We start from the raw sequence: 19312 nt of genomic DNA on the forward strand, positions 1-19312 counted from the left end.
ATTATTGCCTGAGTCTCGGAAGGGTTGAGCTTGAGGAGCCACTGGCTGAACCTGCCGGTAAATTGGTTGAGTTTGAACTGAAAAGATAGTTGAAATTTCTGGGATGGGTGTAGGGTTAGAAAGACGGTGTTGTCGTTGTACTAGAGCAAGACAGGAGGAGTGGGGGTCGCGGCATATCATCTCTATAGACTTGACTGCTACCCGTGGGCAGCCGGGTGCCCACAGGCAACGGTTGACGGGTTAACATGTGAAGCGCGGCCAGTCTGGCAGCCATACTAGCGTACTGCAGTGGCCTCACGGCCGCGGGCAGGGGAGGCTAAGGGGTGAGCGCATGCGCAGACAGTGTGCAATAGAGCTGCCTGGCAGGTAGCCTACAATAGTTGCGTCTGTCTGTGAGCTAGATGATGGCCCGACAGCCTTACCCCATGAGGCAGAGTTAGAAAAATCTTGTAGGGGATAAATAGAAGTGGAGAAAAGACAGAGCCTTGGTACACACCTGTAGGTGGATAGAAGAAACAGGAATCAGTGTTCTTTATTGTTACGTAGAATAGACAGTTGTATAGAAAGGATGCAATAAGATGGATATAGTTTCTAAGGAAATGTATACATCTCATGTTTGGAAAGGAGATTGGAATTCCATATATGGAGATACACGTATACTCTCTCAAAGTCAAGGACACAAAGATAGAATATTTGTTGTTATTGTTGTTGTTGTTGTGGTCTTCAGTCCTGAGACTGGTTTGATGCAGCTCTCCATGCTACTCTATCCTGTGCAAGCTTCTTCATCTCCCAGTACTTACTGCAACCTACATCCTTCTGAATCTGCTTAGTGTATTGTCTCTTGGTCTCCCTCTACGATTTTCACCCTCCACACTGCCCTCCAATGCTAAATTTGTGATCCCCTGATACCTCAGCACATGTCCTACCAACCGGTCCCTTCTTCTTCTCAAGTTGTGCCACAAACTCCTCTTCTCCCCAATTCTATACAATACCTTCTCATTAGTTATGTGATCTACCCATCTAATCTTCAACATTCTTCTTTAGCACCACATTTCGAAAGCTTCTATTCTCTTCTTGTCCAAACTATTTATCGTCCACGTTTCACTTCCATACATGGCTACACTCCATACAAATACTTCCAGAAACAACTTCCTGTCACCTAAATCTATACTCGATGTTAACAAATTTCTCTTCTTCAGAAACGCTTTCCTTGCCTTTGCCAGTCTACACTTTACATCCTCTCTACTTCGACCATCATCAGTTATTTTGCTCCCCAAATAGCAAAACTCCTTTACTACTTCAAGCGTCTCATTTCCTAATCTAATTCACTCAGCATCACCAGACTTAATTCGACTACATTCCATTATCCTCGTTTTGCTTTTGTTGATGTTCATCTTATATCCTCCTTTCAAGACACTGTCCATTCCGTTCAACTGCTCTTCCAAGTCCTTTGCTATCTCTGACAGAATTACAATGTCATCGGCAAACCTCAAAGTTTTCATTTCTTCTCTACGGATTTTAATACCTACACCAAATTTTTCTTTTGTTTCATTTACAATTATTACAAATTCATTTACAATTATTATTTACAATTATTAAATTGGTGAGATAGGGTTGACTAAGGTACAGGGGCTGATCGTCAGAGGAGATGTTACGACAGACACCACACAGGGAGGGGTAGGTGCTGGTTTAGATGTTTGTGTATGTGCCAGAAATGGAAGGATCCAAGACCTTCGTGTGAACACCGAGGTGGGTCCGATCAGGTTTGTTGAGTTGAAAGAGAGGTTAGGGGTGATTATTATGAAGAAGTAAAAGAAGTCACTAAAAAACGTACAAACTGTTTAGTGCTGTATCTACGCTGCATTAGTGTCGGATACTGGAGTGTCTCCTCAGAACTCTATCTTCTTTCAACAGATGCCTATCGTCTAGCTGCAAATACACTCAACATTGCGATAAAGTCTTTGTACGCCTGCATGAAATAAAACTTCCTGCAACTGCTTCTCTAATGCTGTCACAGGCCTGTGGAGCGGAGTACCTAGTAATCTAAGCGAAATCAAATGCCGGGCTGCACTGAAAGGCAGCTGGAGTCCTTGTGTTATCTCTCCAGTAATCTGCCGCTGCAGGCAACGCTACCGGCTCCTCCTATCCAGCAGTGAAAACCTCATTTTTTCCTCATTACCTCGCTCCCATTTTCATTTCACTATCTCCCCTTCCCTGTTCTTCCTACTCGTTAGCTTTCGTTCATTTATTTTCCTTTTATTCGTTTTCTTTATTTTCCCTCTCTTCTTGCTTTTGTTTGCTGCTTATTCTTATTATGTTTTTCTTAATTAGTGTTGGCTTCTACAACAGCGTGCAACCTTCAGCAGCAACTATTATTATTACACCGTTTCTATTACTTTTATTTCTTTCATGTAACTAAAACAAATAGACAGTGTCCGTCGTTCTTCCACTCCAGTAGTGGTTTTATGAGAATCATTGCCGGCCGGAGTGGCCGAGCGGTTAAAGGCGCTACAGTCTGGAACCGCACGACCGCTACGGTCGCAGGTTCGAATCCTGCCTCGGGCATGGATGTGTGTGATGTCCTTAGGTTAGTTAGGTTTAAGTAGTTCTAAGTTCTAGGGGACTTATGACCACAGCAGTTGAGTCCCATAGTGCTCAGAGCCATTTTTTGAGAATCATTACTGTTTTATTGGTTCCATACATATTACCATCGTTATTACTTTCGCATTCACAAAACGTAACGCTTCTTTTTTCCGGAGAAAAGACATGTAACGTATGTCAATTAATAATGAAAGACCCATTTGGTAGCATTATTTAATCGTCACCGAGGAATATGATACAACACAGTAGTAGTGATTGTCAACAACTGACTACTGTAACATTACTTGTCATTTACTCTTCTACGTCTGCATGGATACTCTGAAAATCACATTTAAGTGTCCGGCAGATGTTTCATCCAACAACCCTCACAATTCTCAATTATTCCAATCTCGTATAGCGCGAAGAAAGAACGAACCCCTATGTCTTTCCGTAAGAGTTCTGATTTCCTTTATTTTATGATGGTGATCGCTTCTTCCTATGCAGGTCGGCGTCAACAAAATATTTTCGCATGAGGAGGAGAAATTTGTTGATTGGAATTTCGTGAGAAGATTGCTGCGCAAGGAAAAACGCCTTTGTTTTAATGATGTCCATCCCAAATCCTGTATCATTTCAGTGACACTCTCTCCCCTATTTCGCGATAGTACAAAACGTGCTGCCCTTCTTCGAACTTTTTCGATGTACACCGTCAGTCCTATCTGGTAAGGATCCCACACCGATCAGCGGTATTCTAAAAGAGCACGGGCAAATTAAGTGCCCTGTATTCGCGATACAGTTTCAGTCTCTATATAGTGTCACCACACCCGAAAAACAACAGCACGATTTACATTAAGCCATCTGGCCTTTTCAGTTTGTGACTGTCCTGCTTTCATTCTTCTTATCGCCTTCCACTAAAGAGAGTCTGATAGGCGTCTTCTCGGTGCTTGAAATTTCCTTGCCAATGGTGTAGTTGTTTTTACCAGAGTTCAGGGGGAAATCTCGTTTTGTTTCATTATACAGAGCAGGGACTACTGAAAGATTAACATACATTTGTAACAAACACCTATGTCATTCTAAAGCATACAATGAAAATATAGTGCACCGCTGTGTAAAATCTAACGCTCAAGATTTGCGACGGATAATACACTAACCTCCTTCCACTGCCCTGAGCTCAACACTCGCTCACATGTGGAGGCATCCTTACACAGACTCTTTATGTACAGAGATGGTAAAACAAGAAGAAGGTAATACAAAAGCAGAAGTATCGTCAATCTTCTGTATGTAATGTGTGTGTGTGTGTGTGTGTGTGTGTGGCCAGGGGGGGAGGGGGAGGGGGAGGGGATAGGTGGGTGTATAATTTAGTGTAGAGAGTGACTTGTGAAGCAACACGAATAAATAAAATTATAAAGTGTACCAGTATTCTTTTATGTTATTGGTTAACTTCTTCTTTATAAATTCGTTTGCACAAACAACAGCGTTGTTGACAACACATAAATAATTTGTCAGCTAAATTTGTCTGTAGTGACATGGCTGTATCTATGAACTAATTAACTTTTTAGTTGTTTATCCCTTTGAGTTAAGATGGCGTGTGAAACATCACTGCATAAATGAACTGTGGACGGATCATCTAAGAACCTGATACCAGAACGAGTTTTTTACTCTGCAGAGAAGTTCACGATGTTTCTAAGCTTTGTGGAAGGTTGTAACTACGTGCCGGACTGGAACTTGAATCCAGCATCTTGCCTTTCGCAGGAAATGCTTTTATCTTCTGAACTACTCAAACACGACTCACGAATCTTTCACACAGATGAACTTCAGTGAGATACCTCACGCCTAATTTCTAACCTTCAAAGACGCTTTCCACCATGCCTTGCTGGATTAATACACCGGCAAACGAAAAAAAAAACAACGGAAAATGTTTTGTGAAGAGATTTGTCTAAATGTAAGAGATAAAATAGATTACAGAAACGTTTGAGATACCTCATTTCCTGTACATGATTTCGAGAATAATTCAAAGGCTCTTAAGATGTTTGTGTAACCTCTTTTATTTCTTAAATTTAGAAGAATCTTTCTGTAAAACATTTGATTGATATTTTAATCATTTTATTTTCGAGATTTGTTCAGAAAGCATGAACTTATTGACACCTCATTTGTTTTCCTAGCCTCTTCTATTCTTTGAATGTCCTGAATTTAGTACTTGATTCGAAGGAAACCATATTTATTGATGAATGCTACACTAATGTAACTTCTTGTGCGCGAAATAGCTACACCTTGAACAGCCAAATTTTTTAAACTCCTTTGTCTTCCTAGTGTCTACTGTTGTCGAAGTATCCTAAATTTGGTACTTAATTCGGAGGAAACCATTATAAAAATCTAATATCACAACATTGCAATTTTTTTACGCATAGTATCTAGGCCTTGAAGACATGAAGATTTTGGCACTTCATTTACATATTTAGGAGCAGCTGTTACTGAAATATTTCAATTTTCTCGTAAACCACTAATTATTTTTTCTTCATTACCATTATTACCTTTAAGCAAATGAACCCTTTTTTGTAAAACCATACCTCTCGTTGGTCAGTTTTTTTTCTCATTTGTTGATTTCCCACTCTTCGTTGTGAGTATTATTTTTGCTCCGCTCGAACATTTGACCCAAAAGGAAACTGCAGAGAAATGACTAGCTACAGCGTAGGTGTTGACTCCAGACTAAATACACTGCAGCGCCAAAAAAACTGGTACACCTGCCTAACATTGTGTAGGTCCTCGGCGAACACGCAGTAATGCCGCAACACGACGTGGCATGGATTCGACTAATCTCTGAAGTAGTGCTGGAGGGAATTGAAACCATTAACACTGCAAGGCTGTCCAAAAATGGCTCTGAGCACTATGGGACTCAACTTCTCAGGTCATTAGTCCCCTAGAACTTAGAACTAGTTAAACCTAACTAACCTAAGGACATCACACACATCCATGCCCGAGGCAGGATTCGAACCTGCGACCGTAGCGGTCTCGCGGTTCTAGACTGCAGCGCCTAGAACCGCACGGCCACTTCGGCCGGCGGCTGTCCATAAATCCGTAAGAATACGAGGGGGTGGAGATATCTTCTAAACAGCACGTTGCAAGACCTCCCAGATATGCTCAATAATGTTCATGTATGGGGAGTTTGGTGGCCAGCGGAAGTGTTTAAACTCAGACGAATGTTCCTGGAGCCAGTCTGTAGCAATTCTGGACGTGTGGGTTGTCCCATTGTCCTTCTGGAATTGCAAAAGTCCTTCGGAATGCACAATGGACATGAATGGATGCATGTGATCAAAATCAGAGTCGTATTTAGACGTATCACGGGTCCCACATCACTCCAACTGCACACGCCCCACATCATTACAGAACCTCCACCAGCTTGAACAGTCCCATGCTAACATGCAGGGTCCATAGATTTATGAGGTTGTCTCCATACCCGTACACTTCCATCCGCTCTATAAAATTTGAAACGAGACTCGTACTACCAAGCAACACGTTCCCACTCATCACCAGTCCAATGTCGGTGTTAACGGGCCCAGGCTAGGTGTAAAGCTTTTTTCTTCGGCTCCGAAAGCCCATATCGATGTTGTTTAGTTGAATGGTTCTCACTCTGACACTTGTGGATGGCCTAGCAATGAAATCTGCAGCAGTTTGCTGAAGCGTTGCACTTCTGTCACGTTGAACGATTCACTTTAGTCGGCCGCAGTGATGTCGGAGATTTGATGTTTTACCCGATTTCTGATATTCACGGTACACTCGTGAAAGGGTCGTATGGGAAGATCCCCACTTCATCGCTACGTCGGAGATGCTGTGACCCATCGCTCGTGCGCTAACAACTGCGCCAGACATTTGTTGTCTCATATAGACGTTGCCGACCGCAGCGCCACATTCTGCCTGTTTACATATCTCTGTATTTGAATAAGCATACCTATACTAGTTTCTTTGGCGCTTCAGTGTGTTTCACCCTGCAGAGCTGCTTGTGCTCTTTTGAAACTTCCTGGCAAATTTAGACTTAGCGGTAGACCTCAAGGTCTTTTCCAGCAGGTTATGCAGGAGAGCTTCTGCGAAGTTTGGAAACGAAGAGAGAGGAACTGGTAGAAATGTAAATCTGAGGGCGGATCGTGAGTCGTGATTGGACTGCTCAGTCGGTAAGAGGTTTGCCCCAAGGACCAGTTTGCAAGTTACAGTTCTAGTATGGGCACAGTTCTAATCTGCCAGGAAGTTTCAACTGACTGTTGCGATCGACTGTACTGCTAATCCGCCTATCTTGCCCATCCCGCGACGCTCCGCTCCGGTGCGCTCGACACTAACGGAGTGCTGTGTGTTGTGTTGCAGGCGGGAACGTCGAGCCGGCGCTTCCACGCCGCAAGAAACACCCTGAGTTAGCGTACCGCACGCATGAGTTCCTGGCCGCGTCGGACGACTCTCTGGACTCTGCCGTTCCGGTGGACCGCGCCAGGGTCAGTATGCGCCGCTTTCCGGCCGCTTGCTCTGCAGAGCCGCTAGCTGGTAAGTGCTTCTGGCGCCATCTCCCACCCGTCAGCCCAGTGGCGCGTAAGTAGCCGACTTACTTCACTGGCAGCCTGCTGTGCTCGTCGTCGCAAATATGTTCACTTCCAGTTGTCCTACACACACACACACACTCATGTCAGTTAGTCACCGATTTCTCGAGACCCACGAAACAACTTGACCGCTGACGGTTTAAAGGTGCCCTGGCAACACTGCATCCCGTGATACGGATATTAGGGAAACTGGAAGCCTGGCTATGGGCCAGTGCCATTAAGATAGTCAATACGGGCTGTAGAAGGTGATGTGCGAAATTTTGAATAGGGGATCGCCGAATGATAAATGTAGCCGCTTAACTGGAATGCTTAACGATTGTTGGCATCTCTCCTTTGCAAAGTGTGAAGTGTTGTAAGAGTATGCGTCCAAATAAAGACTGGAAGCGGAATGCGTTCTAGGTGCGAAAGTGATTTATTAACTACGTTCCAAGTGCCATACCAGGGAACTGGATGGTTCCGATTACCAATAAGAAAGTTTTTATTCTAAGTGCCGTTAATATGGAGCCACCACTTTTTATTTGTGATAACACAAGTACAGCAATACAGCAGTAATAATTCTAACTAGTAGAACTCTAGTCAGCAAAAACAGTATGTCATTTCTTTCACATTTTTACATGAGAATAACATTAGTAATGAAACTTCCTGGCAGATTAAAACTGTGTGCCCGACCGAGACTCGAACTCGGGACCTTCGCCTTTCGCGGGCAAGTGCTCTACCATCTGAGCTACCGAAGCACGAACCACGCCCGGTACTCACAGCTTTACTTCTGCCAGTATCTCGTCTCCTACCTTCCAAACTTTACAGAAGCTCTCCTGCGAACCTTGCAGAACTAGCACTCCTGAAAGAGAGGATATTGTGGAGACATGGCTTAGCCACAGCCTGGGGGATGTTTCCAGAATGTTTCCGCTGCAGAGTGAAAATCTCATTCTGGAAACATCCCCCAGGCTGTGGCTAAGCTATGTCTCCACAATATCCTTTCTTTCAGGAGTGCTAGTTCTGCAAGGTTCGCAGGAGAGCTTCTGTAAAGTTTGCAAGGTAGGAGACGAGATACTGGCAGAAGTAGAGCTGTGAGTACCGGGCGTGATTCGTGCTTCGGTAGCTCAGATGGTAGAGCACTTGCCCGCGAAAGGCAAAGGTCCCGAGTTCGAGTCTCGGTCGGGCACACAGTTTTAATCTGCCAGGAAGTTTCATATCAGCGCACACTCCGCTGCAGAGTGAAAATCTCATTCTGGAAACATTAGTAATGCCTGAAATTTTCGTGGAATGAGAAAACGATGATCATATGTAATTTCTTAAAATTTAAAAAAATATTTTTTTAAATAATTTTTTTAAATATTTTATTTGCCCAGTCGCTTACATTAACAGAAATTAAAATATGATAACTAAACTAGTTTCAGCTGCCAGTGCAACCATCCTAAGACCATGTTCTTATGAACTACAAGTTGAACAAATCCTGGATGTAGCTGTAATAATCATATCATGCAATAACTTGCGCTTGTATAAGAGGAAAATTCACTGAAGAAAAAATTTTGGTTGCAACAACACAACAAAAATAAGACTTATTCTACACCATAGGTGTCAAAAAGTCATCGTGGCACGGTGTAACTTGATGATGGCAAAATAAAATCTCTGTGTGTCCAGTTCGGCTAACTTGACTATTCAACTTGGCTAGGCAATCGAAAGAGTTTTGAAAAAAGATTTTTTCAATTTCAAGAAGTTGAAAAAATTAAATTTATAAAAAAAACCTCAATATTGACTACTGGTTCTTAAACAACTCCAGTCTTGAGAGCAGATGTCGCAAAGTTTACTAAAAAACTGCCTGTGCCATTGAGGAAGAAATGGCTACACCGTCAATAGGTGTTCCTGTTTTGAACTGATAAACATGGCTGGTCTTTCAGATGAAGTACGGTGTGGCTATTCGTAGCCAAAACATAACTGAAAATTTGACTACGACTTTATCACCCATGTTGCAGCACCAGTCACATTTCTGTTGTGCTGTTACCACCAAAGGAGTTTTCAGTGAACTTGTCTCTTATGCATGATATGGTTGCTAATGGTACACCCAGTATTTGTTCAACCTGCGTCTCGTAAGAGTATAGTCTGAGGACGGTTGCGCTCAAAGCCGGAACTAGTTTAGTCATCATATTTCAGTTTCCATATGCAGGGTTGTACCGTGATGATGTTACAAACTTTCATGGATGATGGTTAAGATTAAATTATCAGATTGAGGTAAGTGACCCTGATCCTGAAACGAGCAGGTCGAAATTTATATGCGAAAATCGTTCTAATATCCCTGATGGTGAAATATATGTACCGGTATTGTTATTGCTAAGATTGCAAGGTAGGCAACTTTCAGAGGTGGTAGCATGGGCCAAAGCAAGAAAAAAAGTCTAGCAAACATGAGCTCTAAAGCGCATATTTTAAGAGCTACAAGCACTTGTTCATCTTCACTACCGTGAGACACATCTCTTCTACTACAAGCTCTTTGGTTTGAATATTTTTGGAAGAGGTGATATGGACCAAACCAAGAAAAAAAGTCTAAGTAAATATGGGTTCTAAATTTCATGCCTCAAGAGCTATGGGCACTTGTTCGGTAGAACAGATGTGTTTCACAGTTGCGAAGATGAACAAGTGCTTATAGCTCTTAAGGTACACATTTTAGAGCCCATATTTATTGTGGTTCGTACCTCCAACTCTGAAAGTTGCCTACCGTACAATCTTCGCAACAAGAGTACCAGAAAATTTAGTTCTCTGTCAAAGGTAATAGAACGATGTTCGCTTCTAACTTTCGACATGGTCGTTTCCGGACCAGGGTCCCTTACCTCAAATTGATATGTTTCCCTTCTCCACCGTCCCTGAAAGTTTGTGACATCCTCAAGGATCACGCTGTATGCACGCGATGTAAGCAATCGAAAGAGTTTTCAAAAAGGATTTTTTCAATTTTAAGAAGTTGAAAAAATTAAATTTATAAAAAATATCTCAATATTGACTTCTGTTTCTTAAACAACTCCAGCCTTGGGAGCAGATGTCGTAAAGTTTACTAAAAAACTCCCTGTGCCGTTGAGGCTACACCGTCAAATGGTCTTTCCGTTTTGCAACTGATAAACATAGCTGGTCTTTCAGATGAAGTACGGTATGGCATACATTTGCCAATGCCTTTCCTCTTTTGAAAACATCGTCGTTTTCCACTCTTCTGTTTCAGAGTTAAGAATTATTAATAGCTATTTGAGGTGGATAAGTATGAGAAACTTTGCATTAACATCAAATGTTTCAACAGCATCTCTAAAATCAAAGAAGTCAGTTGTATGCATTGGCATTACATGCCATGGATTCATAGGATTAGCTGATTAAATCTTGTGTAAATCTTGTGGACAAGAGCCTCGCTTACCTTTCTTCGTTTCTCTATAATTGTAAAATGTCTGTCGCAGCTGAAAACTTTTGTGCTATCTCTTCAAACAAACCCAGGGGAAATGGAGGACGTCTGAGCATGGCACTTGGAACCACTGCTTGGTACGAAGATCATGCACCTTCTAATAATGAATATTTGAAACAATTTCTCTTTGGTTTGGCACATGGAACAAGTATAGGTATTGCAATAGAGTGCCGAAAAAACAATATCTCTGGAAACATGTTTTTGAAAAAAAGTAGCACTTAGAACGTTTTCAGTTTCCACGCTTCGAATGTTCTTTGTCGTCTTTCCACAACCGCAGCAGTTGATGTGAAAGCAACATGTAAAATTACACAGTAGAGTACAACGTTGTATGTTCTTAGACAAACGCTGTATCGCTTGTTGAGGAACTACAGCACCATATCGTCCAACTTTTTTCTATAGGTCGGGAATAGTGTGACGGTGAGTTTTATAACCTACGTATGTGAGGTATCCCCACAAGGAAAGACAGATGAAGATAAATCAGGAGATCGAAGAGGCCACAACCTCTACAAAATCACTTGTTGATTATAACACTGACTCAGCAATGTCGTAACACTGCCCTGTTGAAACCAAGTGTATCTGATTTACAAGTTCTTGCACCATATGAGTCTAACACTCACTGTTCTCTGTGCCATCAACGCTTGTGAACAAGATTCGTCTACGTGACACTGCACAACAAGCGCCCCCTTTTTTCCGTGTGGAGGTGACTACTGTAGATGATATGGGTTTATCTACCCCAAATGCGCGGGTTTTTTGCACTCACGTAACTCACATATACTGCGAATCAACGTGGAACCACGCGTAGTCAGACCAGACCGATAATCGAGTTGCACACCTAGCGATACAGATGACACGAACACTTACAGAATGCCGCTCATCTTCCATAGTCTTCAGGTAACGACTCATCAACAGCACCAATTACTTAAACGCTCGCGCAGTGCGGTGTAGGCGTTGCCAATGGAGAAACCAGACTGGCTGTAAAAGCCGACATACAGACTTCGTAGGAGTCAAGGAATACGCAGCTTGCACCTCGATGAACTTTCCTGGTGTCAACACTCTCTGTGGATCACGTTTGGCTGCATCTACTACGAGTTCCTGTCTTCTGAAACTTGTAGAGCCACCGAGAGAGGCGGCACATTGATAACACACTCGATTCGTATTCGGGAGGACGGTGGTTCAAATCCTCGTCCAGTCATCAAGATTCCAATGATTTGCCAAAATTGATCAAGACAAATGCATGGGTGATTCAAAGGAGCGACTTCTTTCCCGATACTTCCCCAATTCCAAGTTGTGCTTCGTCCCTAATGACATCGTCGTCGACGGGACGTTAAGTTCTAAGCTTCTTTCCTTCCTTTTTTAGTACAGCCGCCTGATGGTGAACTTGTCTGGTGCATCCTCACCATGCTTTTCTGTGAAGACGTTCTGAGCCTCGGTGTAACCGTGGCATCAAACGTCCTGGGGGACAATGACTGGCCTAATCTGCAACACATTTCTTCTTCAGTTAAACAAGGATGAAACCAGCAACAAAAAGAAATCGTTTATAACGTTTCAACACTTTCTGAAACGTCGGACTAGTACTCCGACATCCCCATAACGGCCACTTTGCACAATTTTGGCAGCGTTGTAGGGTGTCCCAGGAGCGCCAGACAAACAGGCGTCGAGAACCGCCCTCCGGAGACGATTAGTCCGTGAACAGAACACTACTTACTGTTCTTCAGTATACACATGGTACCCAGAAGAAAACATTCACCAAGTCGCGAGATGGCAGGTCACAGAGCAGACTCTCCCTACACAGTCTAGCGCCAGACAAGTGACTGTAGGGCAGGTACTGTACTAGTCGCATGTTTTCGGGAACTCTTAGAAAAAGTGGCAATGGGTTGTAGTTTGTGGTTGAGCGTGCATGTACAGTCGATGAATCTTCTTCACAGCTACAAAACGACACTACAGGTGACATATAACTCCTAGCCCACATCGCGGAGACTTAGGTCGACCTCTAGCCCACCACTAACCTGGCCGTGCATAATGTCATCCTACTGACTTACCTGTGCCATCCTGCTTCACTACGACTCGATTATGGTGTTCCGATCCCTCAAACATGCAGATCAGTACACCCAAGGGAGAAAAAAAGAGGAAAAAAACAATTGAGACTATTAAAACGTAGTGGCGAACATCTTGAGTACGTCATGTCATTTAAATATTCAGGTGTAATTCTAAGAATGGAATAGGTCTAATACTTAAAATGAGCACTAAGAAAGACGAATGGAAGACTTAGATATCTTGAAGCGTTTCTGGGAAAGTGCAGTGCATCTGTAAACGAAATCGCATGCAGGTCGCTCGTGCGATCAATTCTAGAGCATTGCTCCAGCGTTTGGAGCCTTTATCAAGTAAGTGCGACGTCTCAGACATCGATTTTATTCAGAAACGTACTGATTCGATCGTAAAGAAGTTGGTATAGCCTACACGAAAGTGTGGCAAAGATGCTCTTGAATCTTACATAAATGTTTCGAAGAGAGGTGACTTAGTTCTCTCGAAACCCAGTTGGACAAATTGGAAAACTAGTATTCGTGGCAGACTGTAAAACTGTTTTGTTGTACCATCGTATATCTCGGGGAGAGATCATGAGAATACAATAAGATAGATCCTGGCGCGTACAAACGTGTGCAGAGGGTCACTTTTCTCTCGCTCAATAGGTGAATTGTTAGAAGTGGAAAATCGCGTCAGCCACGTAGTGTGGAGTATGTCTGCAGATGTAGACACGGACTCCTGTAGTCACACTGAGCAGTCTCCTACTGGTGCACCTTGCGTGTCAAGTTATTCCGTGTTATCCCACCACACATCAGTCCGCACGGATTACCCATCAGCCAATGTGGTTTCGTGGTTCTCGAAGACCCCTTGACTTATGGACATGAGAGTGTGACGAACTTCGTATGTGGAACCTTCCTGGGAGAATTTCACCACGCTACATTCTTTAAATGCACCGGGTGAAATTCTCAGCAGTCTGTCTACAAACACAGTCTCTAAGCATAGGAACCTGTTTGTTATATACAGTGAGGCTCAGGTAGAAGGGACATCTCTCATATTTCACAACCGCTTCAAGATATCGAAACTATGTTTTATGTGGTAATTCGTAAAGGGCGAGTATTTCACCATGTTCTCAATGTAGATTTACGGAACGAGGCAGGGTTCTGGCTGAAACAATGGATTCACAAAGATGGGGGCTGAAATCCCTGATTCTCTCTTCCAGCCAAAACCAGCACGGTTACCCTTGACCAATTCTTCCCCTACGGTAGTCCAATCCGAGCTGGTATCCGTCTTTAATGTCTTCAACATTGACGGGCGTTAAATTCTAACCTTCCTACTTTAGCGTACTTGCAACTTCTTATGAACGGAAACACTGAAACATCGATGTCTCATTTGAAAGGAAATATGGCCTTCCTTAATATTATTCGTGAGATCTTAATAAAGGAAATTTAGTGAAGTGATGCTTTGTGAAAGTTCCCCCAAAACTATTCCGAAACCAAACATTGACAAAACACACACAGCGCTGTCTGTACTCTGGTATACCATGCCTGCGAGGCATAGATGGGTCTGAAATTGTGCTGTGTCGGCCTATTTGGCTCATATCCTATCTTTCTTAGTCGAATTTTAATACCAAACGTAACATGCGTTATGTAGTACTCCTATTATTCAAGACCTCTCTTCGTTCTATTTGTAAAAAAAAATACTCCCATATATCTTCAATATTTCATCAGATAAAAAAATTAATAGTATTAACTATACCACTAAATACTGAGCTTTTCAGTTATTATTCACTTTTTGAAAATATTATTTCGAAATATCTCGAACCGTTTGTGAAATATAAGGGGCGCCCTCATCACGTCTTAGACCCTATGTATATATCAACAGTTATAAAGCAGCACAAACCAGATAGGAAATAGTGGCATGCAGAGATCAATAACTCACAAGGGAAAGAAGTAATAACTCCAGCTGCGGGAATGTGTCATACATAGATTATCCCAGAAGCTGAAGGTGACACTGAATTTAAGCAACGAAGTACCTCATGAAGAAAGGCATGATATTGGGGGCCAGGAAAGTCCACCTTCCTTAAAAACATAATCACTGTGACTTAAATTATCCACGTTACATGGAAATGTTTGAGGTCTGCGACTTTTTTATGAAATAATTTCTACTGCTTCACTCACATTTTAGTAATATTTAATTAGCATGATTCGTTTCGGCGGAGTGCTGCCATCAGAAGGTCTTGATAGTTACATTTGCATTACGTTACATTAATCATAAGTATCATAAGAATTATTTGTTGGTTGTACCCTGAGGTTATACATCGAAAAATAATCCTGTACTTAAAAACATTTATTTTAATGCGTACTATAACTGAGTTTTATGTTGTGTGATTTAAACATACAATCCTCTTATAGTACACATTAAAATAAATGTATCTTCTTGTACAGGGTTGTATTTCGATACGTAACCTCATTGGTACACCCAGCAAATGAATCTCAGCACACTTCAGATTAATGTAATGTTCATGTATGTGTAACTGCACTTGATGATGACAACATGCAGCTGACCTGCGTCATGATAATTAAATAGTAGTGAAAAGTGACGGAAGCGGAAGAAATTAATTCATAAACAATCACCGTGAGTCATCAGTGATTTCAAAGAACATCAGTGCGTCTGCCTCGTAGTCTGATATGTTACGTGACTGCAAATAGAAAAATATCGAGAAATACCCATAATTCATAAAGTAGTTTTCTCGTACCTGCTATCAAATTTGGTTTGTGTAAGTGAAAAACTCCTCTTGGTCTAGAATTGGTCTATTCCATGAGATTCAGTCACGCATAGGTTCATAGTTTCGATGATACATTTCTTTATACAGGCCAGATACAGGAATGTGTTGTTATTGCTGTTATTATAGTCTTATCGCCTCTGAGCATTCGCGCAACCTTCTCATTGTTGTTTCTTTCTTTCCGATAATGCTTTAACTCCTTTCTTTAGGCGTCTTTTTATTACGACACATTTTATACGTTGTTTAACTGATCCCTCTCAAACCTAATGGCGGCTATTGTCTGTAGCAGTGCATCAAGATGTTAAGACAATTTCCTGTCTTCTGATACACACGAGTCTTCTTAATACGAGGTATCAATGTCTCTAGTGGAAACATGACAAAAAGACTACAGGACATTCTGAATGAACATGGGCCTCATTTTCGTTCATTTGCCCGTTATCCAAATGCGATCATAAGTAAAAAAGTGGGGACAACAAGAGTTTTCGTGATCCAGCTTTATTCAACAGACAATTACAATGATACGCAGCGCACGTATTGCTTCGATCGAGGTGTCCTGGTGTTGAAGAGCAAGCCTCAGATTCAGCCACAGAGAATCCCTAAACAGCCTGAGTTTGTTTTCGTCTCTAACAGTCTAGCCGTCCCTTTGTAATATTCATTGCATTTGTCGTGTGAAATGCTGATCGACACTATCATTTGTGATTCTCCTACCACAAAATGCTTCTGTGATTATCTGCTGAGAAGTGAATCACTGACATGCTCTCCATATAGCCCTACCACACATATTGATTTCCATCTGTTTTATGGTAGGCATTTAGAACACTAACCGTCAGCCTATGTCTTTAACGTAGTTTGAGGACTCAAAACAGATTTCTTTTCTAATGACGCCAATGTCTGGCAGTTATCGACGAAAAAACTGACATAATGTGTCAGCATAATTACAAGTTTATAAGAGGTCTTACTAGGTAACCTTTTTAAGCATGCTCACAGCCAGATAACCTGGAAACTATATTTTCCTGATACCTCTCATTTAGCTATGTCACTTCAGCGGCAACGAAGTGTCCAGGTAAACTGTCCCTCCATAAAAAATGCATAACGCCCACGTTATGTCTTTAGCTCTACTGACGAACTAATGATAAGTGGCATGCAAAATACAAACGAAAGTCGAGATCCAGTTCTTTGTAGAACTACCAACAACTACCACCACCTCTCTGGTTCAAGACTGCATGGTAACTGAAGAAAGAAGTAAGTTCTAAATGAAAGCACCAACGATCATTTCTGCAAGCAAGTTTTTATTTAATACTGTCATCAAGCCCTCATAACGTCAGCGACAGGTGAGAACATGAATGGAACAATGTTTTTTCCCCTTATTATTGTATACAATTTTAATATTATCCATTTGTTGCTAATAGTTAGTACGACCAGCACTGACTCGGTATGTCCTTGGAATGCATGCGTATAGTACTGCATCAGCTGATTTCTGAATACTGGTGAAGGAATGGCTGGCTCTTTCTTTCCGGAACCCCGACCGATAACCGCGATATCAGCCTGTCACTATTCGGTGACAAAATATGTTCTGTGCCCCAAATCTTCAGCCAATTATGTGAAGTGCCTTTCCATCGCACAGCATTGCGGCCAGGGTGTAATTTGTCTGAGTGCACCCAGCGAAGAAAAAGAGGCCGCTATTATTAGCATCCTGCCTGCCACCAGGGACTTGAGTGCCGCCGAACTTAATTTACGTGCCTTTGTTCGAAAGTTGCAATTACACAGTAAGAATTCAGCGTTCTGCCCCATCTTCATGATGTGAAATTAAAATATTTCATATTCTCTAAAATCAAAAGCACGAATACATGCTCAGTAATTACAAACGAATTTTGTGTCCAACTTGGCATCAGTAGCTGGTGGACAGACCTCCCGTTCCTGAACCTAGTACGACATTTTATTACTAGCTTTTGTATCTGAATGTAGTCGTCCAGTGATTGAAAATAAAAAGAAACCTTCTTGCGTAGTTTTCCTGCAAGAAAAGACAAGTATTTCTTCAGTCGTTACCTTATGAACACCAAAAACCTATTGTTCTTTGAGTTTGTATACCTTACCAATATGTTAAATTTCTTTGCATGTCTAGCTTGAGAATCGTTTTCCTTCGCATGCGTACACAAATTTGCATTATTCTGTGACCACCGTATGCGCAGTGTGATGTGGTGTATGGTTACCGAGAAAAGGAAGTGTTCAACAGAGTAACAGATTACTTAAAAGTTCTGGTCGTCTACAGGATGCAGCTGCAAACTAACTTGGGCTATTTAACACCAGTTGAACTACAAATTTTTTTATGCGTTTGCAGGATAACTGAAACTAAGCGTGCCGGTACGGTGTTCAGTTCCCTCCTAACATGCGAAGAAATAGAATGCATATTACCGCGCGTGCAGCCGGGTTTGTATTTCACTGTCCTCATTACACCAGGTCTCTACCGTAACAGTTTTCAGACGCATTATCTCTAGCGTTAAGGTAGATATTTGTAAGTTCGCTTTCTAAATGTGTGAGTGGATTCAATCCAAAGAAATGCTGTTAACTATATGCTTCACATAAGACGCCAAGGGTTAACATAACATAACGGTTTGTTTCTTGTTGCAAAGAAAATGTTTTTGAAATTGAATTTTAGTTGTCCAAATTAGTCTAGTACGATATTCGGCTTAACGATTTATATTAACAGGGAGATCAAAACACGACGTACATCCGTTGCACCAGCAGCGAGTGAGTAGGAACGGGATGAGTTCGGTAAAGAAGACATGATGAATAATTGTTTACCGTATAGACGACTGACAGAAGACACTGGAGCTGACTTTTTTTTTCAGCATGGTACGAGGGTCATTCAATAAGTAATGCAATACATATTTTTTCTCAGTACATATTTATTGTTAAGAGTCAGAATTTTGTGATAATATACATCAAAATGTCTTGTCCATATTCTATTTTTCTACGTAGTCTCCATCACGTGTTATGACAGTACGCCAACGTTGTGGAAGAGCATGTATTCCCTGCTGGTAAAGGCTCTTGTCCTAAAAGAGTAGCCATGTTTTCACTGCATGACTGACACCCTCGTCATCTTCAAAGTGTGATTCCCGTAGAGAATATTTAAGCGGCCCAAACAGATGAAAGTCCGAGGGTGCCAGGTCTGGACTGTAGGATGGATGAAGCAAAGATGTCCAACCGAATTTGGCGTCGTGTTCCCGGGTTCTCAGGCTTGTGCGTGGGCGTTCATTATCGTGTTGGAGCAAGATTTCTGCTGGATTCTTGTCCTATCGAACACGTCGGAAATTTATTCAGGGTCTTCACGTATGCCTCTGAATTGATGGTTGGCCCTCTTGGCATCACACCCACGAGAATGACGCCATCACAATCCCAGAAGACGGTCACCATGACTTTTCCGGCAGAGGGGGTTGTCTTCATGGGCGATGCTAGAAGTCGGTCAAGGGGGGGGGGGGTGTTAATTGGGGGGGGGGGAGGAGAGGAGCGTGTTCAAGGGAATGGAATATCGCTTAACAAAAGGAGAGTTGGGGTCCTCAACCGACAAATTGGTAAAATTTGTTATAACAAAATTCACTGGGTATTTCCGTCTTCTGCCCAATTTGTCATGCTCATTCGTCTCTGTTTCTTTTTTACTGAATACGTCAATGATATTTTCAATGGCCATATTCCATATCTCTTTCTTTATGGATATTTGTCAGAGCCAATCCATTTAGTCTCACCTGCCCCATTGTTTTACGCAAATAAGTCTTTATTCGTCTCAAAGTAGAGGAGCTTCGTTCAGGAGCACTTTTGGTGACAGGAATAGTCCCAAATATTTGAAGTAAAACATGTACATTTGAGAAAAAACTTGTCACAGTTCTTTAAAACTTCAGTTGCTGTTTCAAGTCTTTACTT

At 42.0% G+C, this 19312-nt stretch overlaps 1 protein-coding gene across 1 annotated transcript in view; it reads left to right on the forward strand.

Moving 5' to 3' along the window:
• The window catches only part of LOC126183857 (microtubule-associated protein 1A-like), a 610220-nt gene that overhangs the window by 94954 nt on the left and 495954 nt on the right, over nucleotides 1–19312 (forward strand). The window contains exon 2 of the mRNA XM_049926148.1: nucleotides 6931–7055. The gene's annotated coding sequence lies outside the window, so the exon portion shown is untranslated. The remainder of the gene's footprint in view (nucleotides 1–6930; nucleotides 7056–19312) is intronic.

The sequence above is a fragment of the Schistocerca cancellata genome, chromosome 4, assembly GCF_023864275.1.
Source record: "Schistocerca cancellata isolate TAMUIC-IGC-003103 chromosome 4, iqSchCanc2.1, whole genome shotgun sequence".
Lineage (NCBI taxonomy): Eukaryota > Metazoa > Arthropoda > Insecta > Orthoptera > Acrididae > Schistocerca > Schistocerca cancellata.